Source organism: Symphalangus syndactylus, chromosome Y (assembly GCF_028878055.3).
Source record: "Symphalangus syndactylus isolate Jambi chromosome Y, NHGRI_mSymSyn1-v2.1_pri, whole genome shotgun sequence".
Lineage (NCBI taxonomy): Eukaryota > Metazoa > Chordata > Mammalia > Primates > Hylobatidae > Symphalangus > Symphalangus syndactylus.
The window spans coordinates 22,823,091-22,839,872 of record NC_072448.2 but is presented as its reverse complement, the minus strand read 5'-3'; positions in this window follow the sequence as shown (position 1 = coordinate 22,839,872).

Below are 16,782 nucleotides of genomic sequence, written 5' to 3'. Positions count from 1 at the left end.
TAAGATATATTGAGTCAAATTAAGCCCACAGTAAAGCTGCCCAACCATCCCCACAGAGATAAACAATATGAACGGCTGAGGAGACAAGGTAACACCTGCTGCACCCAGGATAATGAGAGGTGTAAAACAAACTGACAGAAATCAAAAGACAGATGAAGTGATGAGAATAAACCCACATGCAGAGGATTATAAAACCAACAGAGAGCAGGTCTTGTCCAAAATGCCTTTGGAGGCTTTGCTCATGATAACTTTGAGAACTTTTCCAGACCTAATGGCTGCTACTGGCATCTATTCCTAGAAGAAGCACTGGTCACTTCATTGACTGCCTTCTGAAGGATGTCCAGAACCACTGGACTTCTCTGGAGGCACATTGGCCTCCTAGTTAATCACTGTGGTTTCTTACCTTACTACTGCCTTTGTATAGAATTAATTGCATAAATGATAGTGCCAAGGTTTTTTGATAAACAGTAAATGTCAGTATACATAATTGGCTGTTGGTTGCTCTAAAACCTCACAGCTTTAGTAAGAGTTAGCACAGCTTGGAAGATTTCACCTTATTCACATTATTTGTGGGCATAATAGACCACTCACCGGCTGCTATGAAGTAATACCCAAGAATGTGTAATTAATAAATAAAAGACGTTTAATTGACTCACTGCTCCACATGGCTTTGGAGGCTTCAGGAAACTTAAAATCATGTTCAAAGACACCTCCTCACAGGGTGGCAGGAGAGAGAATGAGAACAAGCAGGGGAAATTCCAGAGGATTATAAAACCCTCAGATCTCATGAGAACTCACTCACTATCATGAGAACAGCATGAGGGAAAACAATTCCATGATCCAATTGCTTTCCAATAGGTCCCTCCCATGACACATAGGGAAATCCCTCTGACAAAGGTCTAATATCCAGAATCTACAAGGAACTTAAACAAATGTATAAGAAACAAACAACTCATTCAAAAAGGGGGTGAACACACTTCTCAAAAGAAGACATTTATGCAGCCAACAAACATATGAAAATAGTCCATCACCACTAGTCATTAGAAAAATGCAAATCAAAACCACAAAGAGATACCATCTCATGCCAGTTAGAATTGTTAGAAAGTCAGGAAACAACAGATGGTGGAGAGAATGTGGAGAAATAGGAACACTTTTTGTGGGAGTGTAAATTATTTCAACCATTGTGGAAGGTAGTGTGGCAATTCCTCAAGGATCTAGAACCAGAAATAACATTTGATCCAGCAATCCCATTAATGGGTATATACCCAAAAAATTATAAATCATTGTACTATAAAGACATGTGTATGTTTATTGCAGCACAATTTACAATAGCAAGGACTTGGAATCAACCCAAATGCCCATCAGTAATGGACTGGATAAAGAAAATATGGCACACATATACCATGGAATACTATGAAACCATAAAAAAGAATGAGTTTTCATGCCTGTAATTCCAGCACTTTGGGAGGCCAAGGTGGATGATCATCTGAGGTCAGAAGTTCGAGACCAGCCTGACCAACCTGGAGAAACACTGTCTTTACCAAAAGATACAAAATTAGCCACGTGTGATGGTGCATCCCTGTAATCCCAGCTAGTCAGGGGGGTGAGGCAGGAGAATTGCTTGAACCCTAGAGGCAGAGGTTACGGTGAGCTGAGATTATGCCATTGCACTCCTGCCTGGGCAACAAGAGCAAAATTCTGTCTCAAAAAAAAAAGAAGAATGAGTTCATGTCTTTGCACAGACGTGGATGAAGCTGGAAAACATCATTCATTCTCAGCAAACTAAGAAAAGAACAGAAAACCAAACACTGCATGTTCTCACTCATAAATGGGAGCTGAACAATGAGAACACATGGACACAGGAAGGAAAACATCATGCACCAGGTCCTTTCAGGGTGGTTGGGTGTGCAAGACGAGGGAGAGCATTAGGACAAATACCTGATGCAAGTTGGGCTTAAAACCTACATGACAAGTTGATAGGTTCAGCAAACCACCATGGCACATGTATACCTATGTAACAAACCTAAAGTTCTGCACATGTGTCCCAGAACTTAAAGTAAAATAAAAATAAAAAATAAAAACATAAAAAATAACAAAAATGGGATCTGTATTATAATATGGAAATTTATGTATAAATTATATAGAAGCATAAATTAAAATATGTGAATGAGTAAAGAGAGATTTGAATTATAGTCTGATCTGTGGTCAGTTATTTTAAATGTGTTCTATGTCATCTAAATTGGAAAGTATTTCCTAGTTGATTTTTTTTTTTTTTTGAGATGGAGTTTTGTTCTTGTCACCTAGGCTAGAGTGCAATGGCACAATCTAGGCTCACTGCAACCTCTGCCTTCCAGCGTTCAAGCGAGTTTTCTTTAAACATCATTTTCAATTGTTCATTGCTGATATGCAAAAATACAATTGGTTTGTTTATACTGATGTTTTGTACTGCAACCTTGCCGAACCCATTTACTAGCTGTAATTTTTTTGTATGGACTCCTTTAAATTTTCTACATATGTCATTTTGAAAAGAGATAGTTTCACATCTTTTTTGATCTCTATACCTTTTATTTTTTTCTCTCTACCTCAAAACCTAATTGTGTTGGTAAAAACCTCTAGTATTGTATTGAAAAATAATTTATGTTTCACTTATTTTGATATGAGAGAAAGTTTTCTGTCTTTTGTCAATCACAAGAGTCAAACTCTGTAAAATATTTTCAAGATTTTTTTCTGAGACAAATATGAGTCACCATGGCCTTTGACACAGCCTGAGAATATGTGCTCAATGTGGTCAGGGTGCAGCTTGGTTTTGGTTTTTTGTATTTTACAGAGGCATGAGACATCAATTAAAAAATACATTGGTTTGGTCTAGAAAAGTGGAACAACTCAAAGCACGGGGTGTGAGAGGGACCTGCAGACTATAGGTAAATTTAAACATTTTCTGGTTGATAATTGGATGAGTTTATCCAAAGACCTAGGATTGATAAGAAATATTCAGGTTAAGATAAAAGATTGTGGAGACCAAGTTTCTTTTGAAGTCTTATAATGGCTACCCTTAGAGAAAACAGATGACAAATTGTTTTTTATTTGGACCTTAAAAAGATACTAGACACTTAATTCATCTCTTCAGGATTGGGAGGGCCTGGAAGAAAAAGATATAGCTATATTAATATTCTTAGAGATGCAGATTTGCTCCCACAAAGGACAGGATTGCAAGGCCATTTTAAAATATGGGAAAGAAACATGTTTTGGGGTAAACCATTTTTACTTTCTTCTTTGTCACATAGTGTTATGCCGGAATCAGATTGGAAAGTAAGTCATGATATATAAGCTTAAATAAAAGCCATCTGATGAGAATTTTTGGTTTGTAGGGCATGAATCCCCAGACCTTTTAGATAGGAATTTGGGCAAGATTAAAAAATTGGAGCTTAGTTCTCAGCCCAACTCTTGGCCAAAAACATTATGTAGAATACATGTGCAGGCCAACAAACAGCAGCAGGTCTCAGGCCACTAGGAAGACTCATTCCTAGAGTTGTGAAAAATGGCTATCTATCAAGTTCCCAGGGTGCTAGGAATGCTTATTTCTAAAGTTCTCTGCTTTGATGGTAATAATTTTAAATATTAGCGATTTGGATCATGGTGGGAGGACATGGTTTGATCTGATGCAATAGCCAATTATTTAAGGAGTAAGATGAAATCAGGCCTGTGGTTTAGTAAAAAAAAAAAATTCAGATCAGATCTGTTTTGTGAGCTATCATGATCTGGGTCTTTAATTATGCCATTTTCTTTTGCTGTATCTGGCATCACATTTACAAGATATGTATAATGCTAATATAGTAACAAATATTATAAAGATAGTGAAGATTAGTAATCCAAAAAGTTTATATGTAGAATCAGCAGCAGTAAACAAGCCAACTAGTCAGACAAAAACCCTGTATGCATTGTCATTACATGATATGCATATTCTTTGATCAGTCTCACAATACGTTTACCTGCTTTACCAAGCGTTATTTAACCTTATGATAACTCTTATTTGAGGGGGTTGTAGAACTAACATTAAATCAGAATCCAAGAAATTTAGTCTCTCTTCTGACCAATTTATCTCCATATATGTGTAACATCCCGAGGAAGGTATAAATCTGAATGCAAGGAATGCCTAGTCCTCAGTGTCTAAATTGTTATAGGACTTGTCAAAAGTAGACAAAACCATTGTTCCCACCACTTTTATATTGCACCATGTACTGGCATTTGGGATAGAAAAGGAGGTTCAATTACAAGAGAAGTCATATAGTGTCATTTTTATTTCCCTCCGTGGGACTCTCTATGGCAGAGGACCTTAAGATTCAAAACATTTATAGCCAATTAATTTTTTTAAAAAACTATATAGGAATGGATATGGATGAGCATTCATTTCTTCTGAAATGATTTTTTTTAAGTAACAAATAGGCAACAACAAAACGAAAATGAAGGCCAAGTAGAGTGGCTCACACCTGTAATCCTAGCACTTTGGGATGCCAAGGCAGGTGATCAATTGAGGTCTGGAGTTTGAGACCAGGCAGCCAATATGGTGAAACCTCACCTCTATTAAAAATACAAAAACTAGCTGGGTGAGGTGGTGGGTGACTGTAATCCAAGATATTCAGGAGGCTGAGGCAGAAGAATCCTTTGAACCCGGGAGGCAGAGGTTGCAGTGAGCCAAGATCACAACATTGTATTCCAGCTGGGGTGACAGAGCATGATTATCTCAAAAAGAAAAAAAAAAAAGCAAAGTTGCAAAACTGAATCATTTTTCAACTTCTATGGGTTGAACTACTGTAAGCTTGGTTTCTGTTACAGACTTATAGCAATTAGCTACAAAAACTTAAGCATTGTTCTGAAAAACAATTAAAAATAGTTGTATAGATAGTTATATTTATGTTCACAACCTATAATTGTGAAATATTATATCCAGGAGACTTTTTTATGAGGTATTTTTATCCTGTTAGTAAGTACTTTCCTTTATTTCTGTAGTAAAGAGAAAATGTCTATGGTTGGAGTGGATGCAAAGTAATACATGAATTTAGAAGGAAACTAAACTTGTTTTGCCAGATGTTTGGGCATTTTTGTACCGCATTCTCAATTTAGAGAGTTTGACCTTGACCTAACTTTATTTCTCACAACCAGCCCTTATAATCTCACCTGCCCACCTCCTCCATGATGGTCTCTGGGCCTAAAGGCAGGCAGCTTGTATGGTTCTGGCAGCAGAGGCATTAGCAGTGAAACATATGCAGGCCCAGTAGGATGCCAAATGAGAAATACTCATATCTCTGTTCTTTAGATATACAAGATATGTATAATGCTAATATAGTAACAAATATTATAAGGATAGTGAAGATTAGTAATCCAAAAACTTTATATGTAGAATCAGCAGCAGTAAACAAGCCAACTAGTCAGACAAAAACCCTGTATGCATTATCATTATATGATTTTGATATCCTTGGAAGTAAAACAAAAAGATAAATAACTTTTATATTTGAACAATTACAAGGGTAATTCATATATCAGAACAACAACAAAAAAGAACCTATCCTATTAGTGCACCAACTAAAAATATGAGAAAAAAATGATACTGTGGTACTTTCTAGAGGACTATTGTAGCCAAGAAATAATAATTTAATCTGCACTCAAAAAAGTTAGGGCTGAAATCTAATATTAGGTATTATGCTTTTCCTTTGAAACAATTTATTTAGCTGCTTTTTAAATTAAAGGTAAAATTATAGCAAGACCAAGTTGTATGCAAAGTGAATTTTAGGCTTATTATTCTTGCCTGATTGTTTGCATAAAATGCAGCGATAACTGATTGGCCATGTAGACTTTTTTTTTAAAGTTGGCTTCACTGGAAATTTACATAAAAATAGGCCATTTTAGTTTAAGTCTTGGTAAAATAACCAGGGTCTCCATTTTTTAAACTGTTATTGAAATTATGCAGACAACTATACTTTCATAAAATTACAATCTGGATTTTGAGAACTCAAAAGGTAAATTTACTTACTAAAACATACTTTACCCAAATAACTTAAAAGAAAATGATTTTCTTCACCCTTCTTTAACCAGAGCAGTGGCTTTTAAAACAAGATGTTTGTTTACCTTAGAAATGCCATATTCAAACTGAACAGGTCATCAGAGGTGTTGGGCACTGTAGAATTTTGTAGCTCCTCACAGTTAGTCCTAGGAAAGAGGCCTAGGTAGAAAGATTTCACATAAACCATTTTTATTTTATTGTAAACCTTTTGGGAAATGTTGTTTGCATTAGCGTAGGGTTAGGTTCAGTTAATATTTTATAACAAGGCAGTAAGTGCCACATCAAGTAGAAATTATCTACTTCAGTTTTTGTTACTCGAAGGTACTCATAGTATTTGCCAGCCGCCCTGAAAAAAGACTCACATAAAGGGCTATGCAGTGGAGCATATTCCAACTAGCACTTCAGCTTTTATCCTATATTTTGTGGGCTTAGGTAATTTACTAGTACCCATTTAGCATGAGCAATTAACATTCCATAAAAGAACAAATTCATATACCTTCAGCTTAGTAGTACTAGACAGGGGAAATATCCCCCAGTTAGATATAGTGCCCGTTTTCATAAGACTTTTAGGTAAAGGAATCATATGGTTTGGCTGCGTCCTCACTAAATCTCAACTTTAATTGAATGTCTCAGAATTCCCATGTGTTGTGGGAGGCATCAAAGGGAAGATAAGTGAATCAAGAGGACTTCTTTTTCCCATGCTATTCTTGTAATAATAAGTATATCTCATGAGATCTGATGAGTTTATCAGGGGTTTCCACTTTCTTCTTCCTCATTTTCTCACTGCCACCATGTAAGAAGTGCCTCTTGCCTCCTGCCTTGATTCTGACACCTCCTCATCCACATGGAACTGTAAGTTAAATTAAATCTCTTCTTCTTCCCAGTCTCAGGTGTGTCTTTATCAGCAACATGAAAACAGACTAATGAAAGTAGTTACAACCACCTTATATAAAACTTGTTTAAACATCTTCAATTATATAATTAAAGTACACATTTTTATGTTCTGGTTTCAGGAACCCTTTTTACAAGACTATTTTACCTTTTCTGGTGAAAGAGGTTTTGGTTCCCAGCAGGTCATTGCATCTGTAAGACCTATGAGGGACAGCAAATTTGATAAAGCTTCTTAAACAGTCCTGTGATTCTGAGGGAAATCTACCAATGTAAAAGGGGTCCCCTTAACCTGAAATCTACCATGACCTTGGTAATAAGAATATTTGGTGAAAGGATATCCCAGTTATCATAAAGCTAATCCAACATGGCTTGCAAATGAAGCATATTAACTGCTTTGTCTGGGGTCGTCCACTTTTTATTTTATACGAAGTGTTGTACAGTTCCCTTCTGAGGGAAAACAAACCTTACAAGGGCATTTTGTGACCCACTAGGCTGATTGCTTTCTCTGGAATAAGCCCCTGTGCATTTTGAACACATATACTTAGTGATTGTTCATTAATGAGCTGTGGCTCCTGCCTTAATCCAAACAAGCTCTTTAATTCTATAGCACTTTCAATTAAAAATTTTGTCTTTTAAGTGGTTACTTTATCATCTCTTATAGTAAAGATTTTTTAAAGAAGCTGAGTTATTCCAGTCTACAAATGGAATAATTACTTTACATTACACCCCCTAGCTTTTTATTTTTTTATTTTATTATTTATTTATTTTTTTATTTTATTTTTTATTTATTTATTATTATTTTATTTTATTTATTTTTTTTTTTGAGATGGAGTCTAGTTCTGTAGCCAGGCTAGCATGTAGTGGCATGATCTCAGCTCACTGTAACCTCCGCCTCCCAGGTTTAAGTGATTCTACTGCCTCAGCCTCCCAAGTTGCTGGGATTATAGGCATTCACTGCCATGCCCACCTAACTTTTGTATTTTTAGTAGAGAGGGAGTTTCACCATGTTGGCCAACATGCTCTTGATCTCCTGATCTTGTGATTGGCCCACCTTGGCCTCCCAAAGTTCTGGGATTACATGCATGAGACACTATGCCTGGCCCACCCTGTGGCATTGAATGGTTACTTAGTTTTACCCTTCCCCCATACTGACTTTTTTTTGGTAACCATGGGGGCTCAGAGTTATTAAAAAATCCACTCATTTTTTTCTGTATAATTTCCTTCATATAAAGCATCAGAAATAGTTGCTTAACAAAAAAAATTCTGTGTTTTATAAAATTCTAGAAAAAAGTGTATTTTATGCTCCTACTATTTTAATTTTCTAGTAACCCAAATTTCCAGTCATGGGGGATCTCAAGGGTTTAATATGACTTTAAGATTTTAAACTACTAGAAAATTTTGAGACTAAATTTACAAAGATTAACAAGACCATGTGAATTAATAGCTTCTACCAATCTGATAGGCACTTACTTTTCTTTAAAGATGCTTGATTAAAGCTCTTTCACATAGTTTGGTAGTGAAGTATCACTTCCACGTGACACATAAAAATAGAGATATAAAAGGGATGTAAAATAAAAAGACAGGTCAAAAAGATATTTTATTTGCCTGATTTCAAAAAAAATCTTTCACTTTAGAAAATTAATAAAAGTTACATGAGCCCACAATAGGAGAAGGAGAGAGCTATTATTCAAGGCCATTTCGAAACAGAAAAAGGTGAACTTCTGAGATATCAATCTGAAGAATATTAAAGAAACAGACTATAGAATATTAAAATTTAAAAATCTTGCATTAAGTCAAATATTTCAATAAAACCTAGTTTTAACTAATTTTTTCATTTCGTATTAGTTTACTTTTATTTTTTAGTATTAAAGACCCATCTCTAGAAATAACTATTTCACTTTCTTCTTAATGATGGCCAACTAAATTATACAACACCCTTAAAAACACCTTTTACTGGCTGGGCTCAGTGGTTTATGTCTGTAATCCCAGGACTTTTGGAGGCTGAGGTTGGTGTATCACCTGTGATCAGAAGTTTGAGACCAAGATGGCCAACATGGTGAAACCCTGTCTCTACTAAAAATACAAAAAATTTACAGGATGGCCAGGTGCAGTGGCTCACGCTTGTAATCCCAGCACTTTGGGAGGCCGAGGCGGGCGGATCACGAGGTCAGGAGATCGAGACCACGGTGAAACCCCGTCTCTACTAAAAATACAAAAAATTAGCCAGACGTGGTGGTGTGCACCTGTAGTCTCAGCTACTTGGAGAGGCTGAGGCAGGAGAATGGCGTGAACCCGGGAGGCGGAGGTTGCAGTGAGCTGAGATTGCGCCACTGCACTCCAGCCTGGGTGACAGAGCGAGACTCTGTCTCAAAAAAAAAAAAAAAAAAAAAAAAATTACAGGATGTGGTGGCATATGCCTGTAATCCCAGCTACTCAAGAGGCTGACACAGGAAAATCACTTAAATATGGGAGGCAGAGGTTGCAGTGAACTGAGATTGCACCATTAAACTCCAGTCTGTGCAAAAGAGAGAAAATCTGTCTCAAAAAAAACAAAAATGTTTTTACTAACCTTATTACAACTTACATAGACCGTTCACAATGTGCTTAGAATTGGTGTTCTCTTAAATAACCCTGTTTCCTGGACAACCAATTCACTTTACTTTACAATGAAAATTCACTACACAAGATTTTTTTTAATATAACACAACTTTTATTTTTACCTTCAACAAAAGCACCTCTGTATATTTATAACTTCCTTTATATCTCTTATTTTCTGATTAATTACCTGTCCTATATATAATTTAAATATACCTTCAGTTGGACAGAGATATTTTACTTTTAATAAGAACAGTTTAAAACAAGTTTTTCTACAATTTTAAACTGGAAATTATCCAGATACATAATAACAAATAATAGCCTTTGATCCTAAATTATGACAAGTTTGTTTTCAGCATTTACTTTTTTAACATTTGTTATAGGAGTTACTAAGCAATTATTTTAGGCTGGGTATGATGGTTCAGGTCTGTAATCTCAGCGTTCTGAGACACTGAGGTGGGTAGATCACCTGATGTCAGGAGTATGAGATCAGCCTGGCCAACATGGTGAAACCCCATCTCTACTAAAAATAGAAAAAGCCATGCCTGGTGGTAGGTGCCTGTAATCCCAGATACTTGGGAGCCTGAGGCAGGAGAATTACTTGAGCCCATGAGGCAGAGGTTGCAGTGGAGTATAATCTTGCCATTGAACTCCAGACTGGACAACAAGAATGAGACTGCATCTCAAAAAATAATAATAATAAAATAAAAGAGAGAAGAAGAAGAAGGAAAAATCATTTTAGGCAGATAGAGAGGAAAAGGAGTCCTTGGGTACTTTCTGTTCCTTTTAAAGCATCTCCAGAAATGTTTCTTGTCTAGCTGCAAAGCCCAGGCTCTTAGAGCCAGGTCAGCAAGTTTTGATAAGCAGATGCTGGCCATTAGAAACTAGGTCCATCCAAACATGCTGACTTCTGCTGTCTTCTTTGTGGCCTTGCCCCAACATGTGCCTGGCAACATAGTTGCCACCATACATACCCATGTCAGTGGAACATCTTGGTGCCCGGCATTTCCATACTAAAAGGTTAGACTGTGAGGGACTGTTTATTTGCAGGCTACGTGAAAGACATGCCTGGTCAAAACAATCCCTGGAGCCCTATGGAAATCAGACACCACCTCTTCCAGCCATCTCGTATAAGCAGCCACGTTTCTGCCACACATGGGGGTTTTCTGTCTGTTTGAGTTCCCCCTCCCTCTGCCTCCATACAGGGGAGTTGTTTTCTTCTTCCTTCCTTCTTTCTTGCCTACTAAACATTTTGCTCGTTGAAACCACTACATGTATGTCCTTGTTGTTTTATCCAAACTGGAATGAGATAAAGGGACCTCATGTTCCTCCAGTGATTGGAGCTATATCATTTGGTTGCCTGTTTTTGGAAACTGAGGTACAGCCTTCAACAGAGCACGAAATATGGGAGTGAGGATAAAACATGTTCTATCATTCAATAGTGCCTTTAGCATCTATATTAAAATAAATCAAATCAATAAGCATCCATCAGCCTGGTACATAAATTTAGCATTGGCTGCTGTGCTAAAGACTCAGATGTAAGGTTTACTGAGGAGAACGTGGAGAAACCTCCATTACCGATGGGTACTGGGAATGTTGACCATGTTTGAACTAGACTCTTTTCATGGGGAGATCTTGCCATTGCAGGAGGCTGGGAAACATTTTGAGGCAGCTGAGAATTTCTGGCCAGGGCACATTTTGGCATGATTCAAAGGCCACTGGACTGGACAAACCCTTCAACAGCCCTTTACTGGTGTTGGCAGAAAATCCTCAACCATTCTATTGCAAATATCTCCTTTCTTAGGAGAGAGACATGCACAAAAAAAAAAAAAAAAAAAAAAAAAAAAAAGAAAACTCTTCAAAAATTCAGTGAATCCAGGAGCTGGCTTTTTGAAAAGATCAACAAAATTGGTAGACCTCTAGCAAGATTAACAACAAAGAAAAGAGTGAAGAATCAAATGCACCCAATAAAAAATGATAAAGGGGATATCACCACCAATCCCACAGAAATATAAACTACCTTCAGAGAATACTATAAACATCTCTATGCAAATAAACTAGAAAATCTAGAAGAAATGGATAAATTCCTGGATACATACATACTCCCAAGGTGAAACCAGGAAGAAGTTGAATCTCTGAATAGACCAATAACAGGATATTGATCTGTTGAAATTGGTCTACTGAAATTGAGGCAATAATTAATAGCCTACCAACCAAAAAAAGTCCAGGACAAGATGGATTAACAGCTGAATTCTACCAGAGGTACAAGGAAGAGCTGGTACCATTCCTTTTGAAATTATTCCATTTTATTGGTCTATTCAGAGATTCAACTTCTTCCTGGTTTAGGCTTGGGAGGGTGTATGTGTCGAGGAATTTATCCATTTCTTCTAGATTTTGTAGTTTATTTGTGTAGGGGTGTTTATAGTATTCTCTGAAGGTAGTTTGTATTTCTGTGGGATCAGTGTTGATATCCCCTTTATCATTTTTTTGCATCTATTTGATTCTTCTCTTTTCTTCTTTATTAGTCTTGCTAGTGGGTGATAGACCAATAACAGGCTCTGAAATTGAGGAAATAATTAATAGCTTACCAACCAAAAAAAGTCCAGCACAAGATGGATTCACAGCTGAATTCTACCAGAGGTACAAGGAAGAGCTGGTACCATTCCTTTTGCAACCATTCCAATCAATAGAAAAAGAGGGAATCCTCCCTAACTAATTTTATGAGGCCAGCATCATCCTGATACCAAAGCCTGGCAGAGACACAACCAAAAAAGAGAATTTTAGAACAATATCCTTGATGAACATCGATGCAAATATCCTCAATAAAATACTGGCACACCGAATTCAGCAGCACATCAAAAAGCTTATGCACTGTGATCAAGTGGGCTTCATCCCTGGGATGCAAGGCTGGTTCAACATACACAAATCAATAAATGTAATCCAGCATATAAACAGAATCAATGACAAAAACCACATGATTATCTCAATAGGTGCAGAAAACGCCTTTGACAAAATTCAACAACCTTCATGCTAAAATCTCTCAGTAAATCAGTTATTGATGGGATGTATCTCAAAATAATAAGAGCTATTAAGACAACCCACAGCCAATATCCTGAATGGGCAAAAACTGGAAACAATCCCTTTAAAAACTGTCACAAGACAGGGATGCCCTCTCTCACCACTCCTATTCAACAGAGTGTTGGAAGTTCTGGCCAGGGCAATTAGGCAAGGGAAGCAAATAAAGGGTATTCAATTAGGAAAAGAGGAAGTCAAATTGCCCCTGTTTGCAGATGACATGATTGTATATCTGGAAAACTCCATCATCTTAGCCCCAAATCTCCTTAAGCTGATAGGCAAATTCAACAAAGTCTTAGGATACAAAATCAATGTGCAAAAATCACAAGCATTCTTATACAACAGCAACAGACAGAGAGCCAAATCATGAGTGAACTCCCATTCACAAGTGCATCAAAGAGAATAAAATACCTGGGAATCCAACTTACAAGTGACGTGAAGGACCTCTTCAAGGAGAACTACAAACCACTGCTCAATGAAATGAAAGAGGTTACAAACAAATCGAAGAACCTTCCATGCTCATGGGTAGGAAAAATCCATATCGTGAAAATAGCCATACTGCCCAAGGTAATTTGTAGATTCAATGCCATCCCCATCAAGCTACCAATGACTTTCTTCACTGGAAAAAACTACTTCAAAGTTCATATGGGATCAAAAAAGAGCCTGCATTGCCAAGTCAATCCTAAGCAAAAATAACAAAGCTGGAGACATCACACTACCTGACTTCAAACTGTACTACAAGTCTACAGTAATCAAAAGAGCATGGTACTGGTACAAAAAAAGAGATATAGACCAATGGAACAGAACATAGCCCTCAGAAATAATGCTGCATATCTGCAACCATCTGATCTTTGATAAACCTGACAAAAAAAAGAAATGGGGAAAGAATTCCCTATTTAATAAATGGTGCTGGGAGAACTGGCTAGCCATACATAGAAAGCTGAAACTGGGTGCCTTCCTTACAACTTATACAAAAGTTAATTCAAGATAGATTAAAGACTTAAATGTTAGTCCTAAAACCATAAAAAACCCTAGATGAAGACCTAGACAATACCATTCAGAACTTAGGCATGGACAAGTACTTCATGTCTAAAACACCAAAGGCAATAGCAACAAAAGCCAAAATTGACAAATGAGATCTAATGAAACTAAAGAACTTCTGCACAGCAAAAGAAACTACCACCAGAGTGAACAGGCAACCTACAGAATGAGAGAAAATTTCTGCAATCTACTCATCTGACAAAGGGCTAATATCCAGAATCTACAATGAACTCAAATTTACAAGAAGAAAACAAAAAAACCCATCAAAAAGTGGGCAAAGGATATGAACAGACACTTCTCAAAAGAAGACATTTATGCAGGCAAAAGACACATGAAAAAATGCTCATCATCACTGGCCATCAGAGAAATTCAAATCAAAACCACAATGAGACACCATTTCAAACCAGTTAGAATGGTGATCATTAAAAAGTCAGGAAACAACAGGTGCTGTAGAGGATGTAGATAAATAGGAATACTTTTACACTGTTGGTGGGACTTTAAACTAGTTCACCCATTGTGGAAGTCAGTGTAGACTTCTCAGGGATGTAGAACTAGAAATACCATTTGACCGAACAATCCCATTACTGGGTATATACCCAAAGGATTAGAAGTCATGCTGCTATAGAGACACATGCACACGTATGTTTATTGTATCACTATTCACAATAGCAAAGACTTAGAATGAATCCAAATATCCAACAATGATAGACTGGATTAAGAAAATGTGGCACATATACACCATGGAATACTATGCAGCCATAAAAATGTTGAGTTCATGCCCTTTGTAGGGACATGGATGAAGCTGGAAACTATCATTCTCAGCAAACTATTGTGAAGACAGAAAACCAAACACTGCATGTTCTCAGTCATAGGTGGGAATTGAACAATGAGAACACATGGATACAGGAAGGGGAATATCACATACCGGGGCCTGTTGTGAGGTGGGGGTGGGGGGAGGAATGGCATTAGGAGATATACCAAATGTTAAATGAAGAGTTAATGGGTGCAGCACACTAGCATGGCCAATGTATACAGAAGTAATTAACCTCCACATTGTGCATATGTACCCTAAAACTTAAAGTATAATAAAAAAAGAAAAAAAAGAAATCAGGCTCTAGGCCACTTTTCGGAAGAAGAAATTTCTGCTTTTAACAGTTAAAAGTAAAATATCTTCCATAGCCAGATTTTCTTCCTGATATGTCTCGTCAGTAGGGAAATGGCCATTTGGCTTCTACATTCTTTTAAGACACCTATTCTAAAAAGTATTTAAGTCGGATAGGAATTTTAATTTTATAAGTTAACCAGAACTATTTTTTTTTTTTTTAAGATGGTATCTCACTCTTGTCACCCAGCCTGGAGTGCAGTGGCATGATCTTGGCTTACTGTAACTTCTGCCTCCTGGGTTCAAGTGATCCTCCTGCCTCAGCCTCTGGAGTAGCTAGGGTTACAGGTGCCAACCACCATGCCTGGTTAACTTTTGTACTTTAAGTAGAGATGGGTTTCATCATGTTGGCCAGGCTGGTCTTGAACTCCTGACTTCAGGTGATGCAGCTACCTTGGCCTCCCAGAGTGCTGGAATTACAGGTGTGAGCCACTGGGCCTGGCCAATAACTACTTTTTAAAAGTGCAGTTCAAGCCTGCCCAACAAAACAGGCAGTAATAAACTTGGCTACGGGTCTTGTTTCATATACGTCTTGTTTCATGTACTTGGGAACATGACCTGTAACCATGTGGCAATACTATAGTATCTGCCATTTTATAATGGTGGCTGTCTTCTCGTGCTAAGTCAGTTCCTTGGGGAGGACCACAAAATCAGATAAACCAGTTCATTAGTCTGGTGGTGTTACCTGATCCTTCAGGGGTGTGGGTTTACAAGCTATCTTAAGTAACAATCTTGAGAGCAGCTTAGGGAAGGTTAAAATCTTGTAGCCTCCACCTGCATGACTCATAAGCCATGGTTTCTAATCTTATGGCTAGTTTCTTGGTCTGGTCCCCAGGCAAAAGAAAAGTATATCTTAAAAAGTGGCTGTTATCATCTTTGTTGTAGTCTATAAATTGTAAAACAGTCTCTTTCCAAAGTTGCTGTAGCCTACAGTCAGTGGTGGACAAGAATGACTTGGGGGCTGGAAACAAAAGGGAATTGTTTGAGTTGGATGTGTTTCACTGTCTCAGTCACAATTTTTCAATGACAGTTTCAAAAGCTGCCTATAACTTCTTTAAAAATACCTGTACCCCTTGTGACTTGTGTGGTTAAGTCACAACCTAATTAAGGCTGGTCAGCTTCATTAAGCCTTGTAAGGTTACTTTTTGTAAAGTTCAAATCTGAAAATCTTTTTTTTTAATTCCTCTTACAATGCCATGGGATGTGTAAGAAGTGCTAACAGATTTTTAGTATTATCTCTCTTTAGTATTGTATTAGTATCTCGTATTGTATCTCCAGGAATCCAGAATTTGTACAAGAGAGTTGAGTGGCAGGCATTTATGTTGAACATGCTTCTTTTAAAAAAGGATGATGCTCAATTTTTATTAATTTTCTCAAGTTTAAATCTGAAAATCTTAACTGCTTGGCATGGGTAAAGTTGAGTAACAAGGGATTTAACAATTTTCTTAAAGAGTATTCAGCTTAATTAAAAGTGGATATTCAAATTATAGCATATTTAAAATACCTTTATATTTTTCTCTTGGATCTTGTTTTTCTGGAAAAAGGCTCTCTTCTTCTCAGTCAACTGAATTATTTTTTCCATTTTTTTGTCTTACCAATCAATGCATACATGAGAGGCCACAAGATAACTTCTCATAACATGAGGCTCCTTGGGAAAAACAGATGAGGTGCCACAGACGTTGTTTTTGGAAAAAAAATCTCTGTTTTCCTCAGAAAACCTCCAAAATTAAAATAAGATAATTCCCTCACAAAATCAAAGGCTCTATTATACTTTGTGTTGTTTACCATTTGGAGTCTTGGAGGTATCAAATTCCTTCACATTATGAAATACTAAGGGTGTAAGGTAGAAAATATACTGTAAGAGATGGCTAATAGTAGTTATAAATCAGAGAAGCATGCTCTTGACTACAATGAAAGATATGAAAAATATTTCCCACTAAGAGATGAGACTACCATGAGG